Below are 7659 nucleotides of genomic sequence, written 5' to 3'. Positions count from 1 at the left end.
TAAATAATTTATATAAATCACTTTTCTTAAATGAAAACAAATTGAAATACTTTTATAAATAAAATTGTAAAAATTTATTCATTTTTTTGTAAAAGCAAGTAAAAATAATTTTTTTTTGCCAAATTAAAATTTTGCAATAAATTCTTTTCATACAATAAGTGTAAATAACTTTTTTTTTTTTGAAAATTAAATACAAATTAAATTGAATCAAATCATTAATTGAAAATAAAATGAAACTTTTTTTTTTTGTAAATAAATAAATTTAAATTATTAATTCAAAAATCATTTTTAATAAAATTCTTTCAAATTTCTTGAAAGCTATTTTTTTAATATCATTTTTTATTTAGTTCAATAAATCATTTTGCATAATTCTCTTGTTATTTATTTTATGTATTTTTATAATTAGATTTCATCATTATTTTTTATGTATATTGATTTTCACTATGACTTGTACATACTCATTTGCATGATTATTTTTCTTAATGTTCATAATTAATTAATTAATTGTCACAATTCCTTTAATTCGTTTAGTAGAGGTCGTACGTATACTAGCTTAGAGGGGTATTATGACTCACCACCATACCTTCCCAATAGGTAACATGACCCCTGAATCCAGATTCTGTTTTTGTAGACATGTTTTTTCTAAATAAGGAGTCACACAGAGTTTTCTTTTTTATTTTGTTTTCCCTTTAAAAAAATAAAACAAAAATAAGTGACGACTCCAAGTCTTTTTCTAAAAATCAATTTTTTCACAAATAAATGAAAAGGGAGTCTCGCCATTCGAGTGGGAACGCATGTGAAAAACACGAGTTCACAATATGTTTTTATAAAAAAAAAAAATTGTATTTAAGATTTACTATTAATTTTTTCTTAATTTTATTAGGAATTAAAATATTTTATAATTTACTATTAAATTTTCACTTGTTGTAATTTCTTCTCTTCAATTAGAATACTCCATTTCCTTGACCTGTGGTCAATTTCTACTTGTTATGTAGCTAATAGTAGGTTGCAGATTTATTGAAGAATTTACCCTTATAAGGCATGTTTATAGAAAAGATATCCACTATTCAATCAAATACCAAATTCATCATTTTCAGAAAAAGAAGCCCATGTCAAAAAAATGAGTGGAGTTAATATCTCAATTAACATGGTTCTAGTCAATGATTTAAAAATCGGATTGAACCGCCCTGTTAAACCGCCGAACTAGATGAATAGTCCAATTTTCTATGAACTGGTCAACATGTGGGTCAACCAAAACGCCATTGGGCCTTAGCAACATTGGGCCCAAAATCTTCCTAGTCTTCCACCCACCAGGCAGGCCTTGCAGCATTGGGAGCTTCTCCCACCAAATTCATCATTTTCAGAAGAAGAAGCCCATGTCAAAAAATGAGTGGAGTGAATATCTCAATTAACATAGTTCTAGTCAATGATTTAATAACTGGACCAAATCGGCCAGTTGAAGCATCGAACCAGACAAATAGTCCGGTTTTCTATGAACCGGTCAACGTGTGGGTCAACCAAAATGCCATTGGGCCTTGGCCGCATTGGGCCCAAAATCTTCCTAGTCTTCCACCCACTAGGCATGCCTTACAACATTAGGGGTCCCTCCCTCCGGCAACCCACTCGTCACGCAACCCATTGGGCAACTTTCTTCTTCCTTCAAATCTAAGGTTTACAAAAAGAAGATATAACCATCATGCTGTAGAATCCCGTTATTAAATATGGGTAACAATATTTTATTAATGCTCTTTGCAATTTTTTATAATAATTATTAACAATAAATATAAAAATAATATAAATTAATTAATATAATATTTTTAAAATAATAAAATGCATAGATATGTAGATAAAATTAAATGTTATAATTTTCTTCTCATATGTAAATATTATACATATTCTATTTAATCAAATTTGATATATTATTAATACATTTATATTTATGTTTATCAATTAATAGACACATTAAATACAAAAAAAAATGAAATACTATAATTTTAATACTATATATATATTTCTTAAAATCATTCTTAATTTTAATAAAATATAAGTTATATATTTATGATATCACCAATTCGACCATTGATCCGACCAGTAAACCGATAACTTTTTCTATTCAATGATCGGACTGGTTCTACAAACATTGGTTCTAGTTGTATTGGGTGGCTAACAACTTTTTTTTTTTGTTGTCAATCATCTATTTTTCATCACCTAGTCACGCATGTATGACAATTAATAACCTCAAATGTTATTAGAATGAAATATGTACATCCTTCATAATTTTCGGTACATTGTTAACAAAAAAAAACATATGCATCTTGAAGAAAATCTAATAAATTATTTTGAAAAAGAGATACATTATATAAATGCTAGTAGAAACATCATTTGTTCTTAATTGATTACAATCATTCGTGTTCCTTATCCTATCATGCATGATTAAGGGTTATCATCCTTAAATGATATTAGAATGAATTAGATATACCATTCATAAATTTTGATATATTTATAAGAAAAATAGGTATATTTTGGATTGTACCAAATCTTTCTAAAGAAAATCTCGCATATTATGTTGAGAAAAAAAGATATATCGTATGAAGTAGGATTGGCAACGGGGCGGGTTTGGGCCGGGCCTCCCCTATCCCATTCCTGTCCCAATTATCTGAATCTCTTTCCCATCCCCGTCCCAAACCTGGGGCGGGGGCGGGTTAATGTGTCCCGTTCCCGTTTAGAATAGACTTGATAATCCCATCCCCGTACCAAATGTGTTTTCGGGGCGGGGTGGGGCGGGGCGGGGCTCGGGCTTGGGTTCAGGTTCGGGTATTGGGTTTTTCCCAGTTTGAAAAATTCTGTGACATAGGTTCCATGGTTATTTTCCTGTCTTATTCAACATCACAATGATATAGATTGAACCTCTTAAAAACATCAACAATTAGCATTTTCTTCACATACTATTCAGCATTCAGTCAATGTGGCAAAACACAAATTTATTTTCAATAAATATACAATCTTTTGAATATGTTTTTCTATGGCAAAAAACACAACCTAAATAACAAACACAACCACTACATGTGCCCACTCAGCAGCATTCTTCCAGTGATAGTCCCTTCACTAACCCATACAAAAACCCATTTGCAAACAGGTCCCCTGCTCCGATGGCAAACAGTTCTGGTTGATCTCATTTCAACAGGAAAGGCTTAGAGACTATTTAGGGCTTTAACTCTTTTTCCTGAACACCAAGGATTCAAAATATTGAGATAAATGTCTTGGGTGGAGAAACCTGCCCAACCCTGACTTGTGGAGGATTTGGAGCCTTCCAAGGCACCTCCCCATCATGAGCATGCCGGAAGATGAAAGTTGAAACTCAAAGAAGAGTTCCATGCACCTTTCGTCCATTAAGAGTTCTAGTCTAAAAAGCATTTATTTAAACAAAAAAAAAAAAAAATCAGATGTCTAATAAAATTTGAAAAATATTATTAGAAAATCCAAAAATCGCTCACTTATCCTCCTTCAGGCAATTTTTTAGAATTCTACTAAAAGAACTCGTGCTCGTCCTTTCTTAAATAGACGAGTTTTCCAGGTTATAAACCACTTCTCCAGGTTGGCACAATGTTTTTTGGGAGTACTCGTAGACTCAGCCCCATGAGAAAGTTGGGACGAGTAATTAAAATTTCTGAAAGAGATTGTTTGAGCCACATTTCAAAGTACAAAAAACTGCAAGTCCTTTATGCTAAAATTCCACTGTCACTTGATAGACAATTAACGAAATGGCTAATTGTGATGTTGCCATACCACTTCAAACCTCTGAGATATAAAATAGTCAAGTAATTTAACTTCCAGTGGCCATTCGAATGGTGACCACAATGGAGGACTCTGTAGCAACTACAACCCACCTCTGTTATGCAGAAAATACTTTAGAGTTGGGTAACATTGGAAATCGACATCACCTACATCCTTATACGATTACTTGTCCATTGTGCAACATCCACCAACAGCAATGTGCAGAAGATGAGCATAAAGCTTCATATGCGTAATGTACATGTCTACATCAATTTGCCTCTGGGAATTGGGAAAAAAGTGCAGCCTTAACCAAAGACATTAAGTTTATGGTTTTTTTGTTTCTTGTCCCAGAATATATGGCTGGAACTTAGACCATCTGAAAGAAAAATGGAACATTCTATACGTTACTCAAACTAACAACAGAATGCAGCTAATTCTCCATAGGGCACATCTGAATACAAGTAAAATGCATTTTATTTGTGACATCAACAGAAGTGCAGTGTAGCTACATTGTACTAACCTCTCTTCTGCATTTTGCAAGGCATCTATTAGAACTTAGTGTCACCACTGCCCATTGGCAGTGCTTAGCAAGAAATTCAAGAGCAGCCTTAGGACTAGCATTTTCGTCATCTCTACAACCATCATAAGAGAAATTAGCACCATTTACCACAAATTGCACCAAAATTTTTAAGCTGGATGAGGGGGATTAATTCTTTTTCATCACTGATTGTTTTAGCATGATAGGTTAGGAAAAATCAATTGGCAATCACCTTAACAACTCTTTTGTTTCATCCTCATTGGCAAAGCAAAGATCTATATCCCCTTATTGCAGTAACTCTAGAAAAGGTCCTCTAAAGTTCCGAACCATCTGGCCAAGGTAAAAAAAAAAAAAAAACAATGGTTAAAAGAGACAATTCCTCACCCAGTAATTAGAACAAGTCTGTTCCAGTGCATGAGTAGGATATTGCAGTCAAAGTACAACAACCCCTCATTTTTTTTTTTGTTTTTCAAACATGATATTATGCCACTGGAGGACTAGTGAGTCCTTTAATTGAAAAGGGCATAAAATTCTATCTACAAGGTATGATCATTTTAGGGAGTGTAGGGGAACTAATTATAAAGATTATGAAGCTCCATTTTTTTTTTCATTAACATTTTGGTGATAATTTCATTCTGTTTATCACAATGCAGAAAACCAAATGGAAGACCTTTCAATCACATGCAAAGAAACTCATACCTCAAAACTGGCCAAATCCAAGGATACAAATATGCCCTCCTCTTTGGCCATCTGAATTGCAGCATGAATAACTTCCAAATTATATATCCCATGTCTCATTACCAACCACTGTAACAACAGATGGATCAGCAATTGCTGAATGATATGTTTTTCAGAAGCTATGCACTACCAATAACCAAACAGAGCAATTACATTGCATCTATGTATTTGAAGTTGAGCTATAAATTAAACGTATAGATGCACTTTTATGCCTATAGTTTAGATACTTACAAAGTAGCTAATATCATTTGTTGGAATAAAATTTTAATCCAACTAGTTAATAGTAAGTTAACCTACCATGTCAAAAAGAAAAAAAATAATAAGATAACAGTAAAAAGAAATTCCATGGTCACACTTGATTCATGATATCCTATTTCCATCTAGAGATGCCTTACCTTTACCCCTTTAAAATCCTCTTTAGTTAATTCCTCTGCCTGCAAGGGACAAGACAATAATAAGACTCCATGTATGCTCATCTTAATAAGAAAACTGTATGAAAAGAAAGACTTGGAGCCTAAACTATTTTAAGTGAAAAGAAATAAAACCAGAAAAGTAGCATGCACCTGAATCTTAACAACACTTGAGAGACAGGGCCGCATAGTACGATTGCCCAATGCATCAACCAGGCAAACACACTGTGATGTACCAGTGTCAATAAATTTCCAGCACTTATTATCCAGAATTCCAATGAGAAAATGTCAAAGAGCTAGTCCATTTATATAGAAGAAATATGAAGCTCACTTGAGTTGTTGGCCCCTTCTTTATCCTTAATGCTGAAAAGTTCACTCCACTAGAGCCCATGTTACTTACAAACAAGCCGCCTTGCTCATCATCCCCACACGCTCAGAGTATTCCACAGTTGACCCCAAAGCCTGCAGAAAGTCCTCGAATAGTATTGGCAACACTGCCCTCAGCCATTGTCCTCATAGGAGATGGATCAGGAGGAGAAGAAATGATGTGGGTCTTCACCTCATTTAAGATATGCTCCAAGTCTTCAATTGCAACCTAATCAGAATACGAGTAGAAAAACTACAGGGTTTAGAGAATAAAAATTAAGTGAGCCTATTACCATCCAAAGCACTAAGAGCACACAAGCCTCTCAATAAAGTTAATGTCTCAGGTTTTAAACCCAATCCAACATATTAAAGCACATTTTTACAGTCATATTGAAATCATTCCATCATAAATTATTCTTCAACAAAATTGCTTCTGAAAACAATGCAAACAATAAAATAAAATAAAATAAAAAATTCAACCTGATTTGTTGTTGCTAGTGCTCCTCAAAGATTCTTAGGTGTTATTTCAGCAATAAAGATTGGTACCTGTTCATCCAGAGGAATAGAGAGATGTTTAATGCTTCTTAAGTTGCATAATTATTGGAACTTCATATCCAAGAAGAGAAGCTTCTCATAAAAGCATACCACATAAGAAAGAACACCAATTCCATATAAGATGAAGAAATCTCCTAAAATAAAGGGAAAAATATCCCTACATTGAAACATCCAGAGGGTAAAACATGAAGAAAAACATATACAAATATATCAAAATTATAATTGAAAATTGGAGATATCCTACAAAAGATAAAGTAGACTGTGAGCCATCATGCTATACAGATCATGGATGACATCCCCATGGCCTGATTCCACCCACAAAGAAAGCAAGTTGTGAGAGAAGGTTTGTGTAGGAAAAATGCTCAAATATGAACAATCTCGACAGAGTATCCTCCATCTTACCCTTTTCGACCAATAAAATCAGCAATCTGCCCACTTGTGATAACACCAATCATTACCCCTTTTTGACCAATAGAGTGGGTTAGGATTCGAATGAACAGGACATAGAAAATAATAACAATAATGCAGTCACTGAAACGAAAATGATTACAAGTTCTTACCTCAGGTGCCTGGAAGCCCTTGGTTCCAACACAAGGGCCCTCTCTCTTTTGCTTTCCATCTCCTAGGAACAAATTAAATGTGATTGACCCTAGAAGAAAAAATAGATTTATCAACCCAAATCATCCAAGTTATTTAGGCAGTATACCTTTGTTCTTTAATAATCTAGCACCAGCAACAACAATTCTGAGAGGCATTGGAGAAAAATAAACATTAATGCCCCAACAAGCAGCCCCAACGTCTTCATTTACTGCAATTAGGTCAGCACTAATGCCTTCTTTGCCAAAAAATACAACTTTGATGCTTAATACCATGGATATAACAATATAAATTATAACATTAAGATAAAAATGAAAAATAAATAAATATCACAACTACAACATATAAAAATAGAAAATCTCCATGGATATGGCAACATTAAAAAAAAAAAAAACATTAAACATAAAGTCTTCCCAACATATTCATACATATAACCACATTAAGATTAAAAAAGAGCATTAAAATAAAAAATGTATCTTGGGTCCCAAAATATATCTCCAATACCAACTTCACTTCAAGAAAAGAACCTACAGCAAGAGTGATTCATCATCTTCATCCATGATTATGAGTTTGCCCCCTAGGTTAACAAGCAAAGAATCACCCAATAAAAGTAAGAATAACAAGAAACAACTTTATTAAAAAATTCAACATAGTTGTTTCATAAGATTGAAAATATTTTAG

The 7659-nt window shown here is 33.2% G+C and overlaps 1 pseudogene; it reads right to left on the bottom strand.

Annotated features, from left to right (window-relative positions):
* Positions 1–2652: 2652 nt before the first annotated feature.
* Positions 2653–7253, bottom strand: LOC117913293 (annotated as a pseudogene).
* Positions 7254–7659: the final 406 nt, after the last annotated feature.

The sequence above is a fragment of the Vitis riparia genome, chromosome 4 (assembly GCF_004353265.1).
Source record: "Vitis riparia cultivar Riparia Gloire de Montpellier isolate 1030 chromosome 4, EGFV_Vit.rip_1.0, whole genome shotgun sequence".
Classification (NCBI taxonomy): domain Eukaryota; kingdom Viridiplantae; phylum Streptophyta; class Magnoliopsida; order Vitales; family Vitaceae; genus Vitis; species Vitis riparia.
Note: the sequence above shows the minus strand (reverse complement) of the source record. Positions and strands in the feature narration are given on the sequence as shown.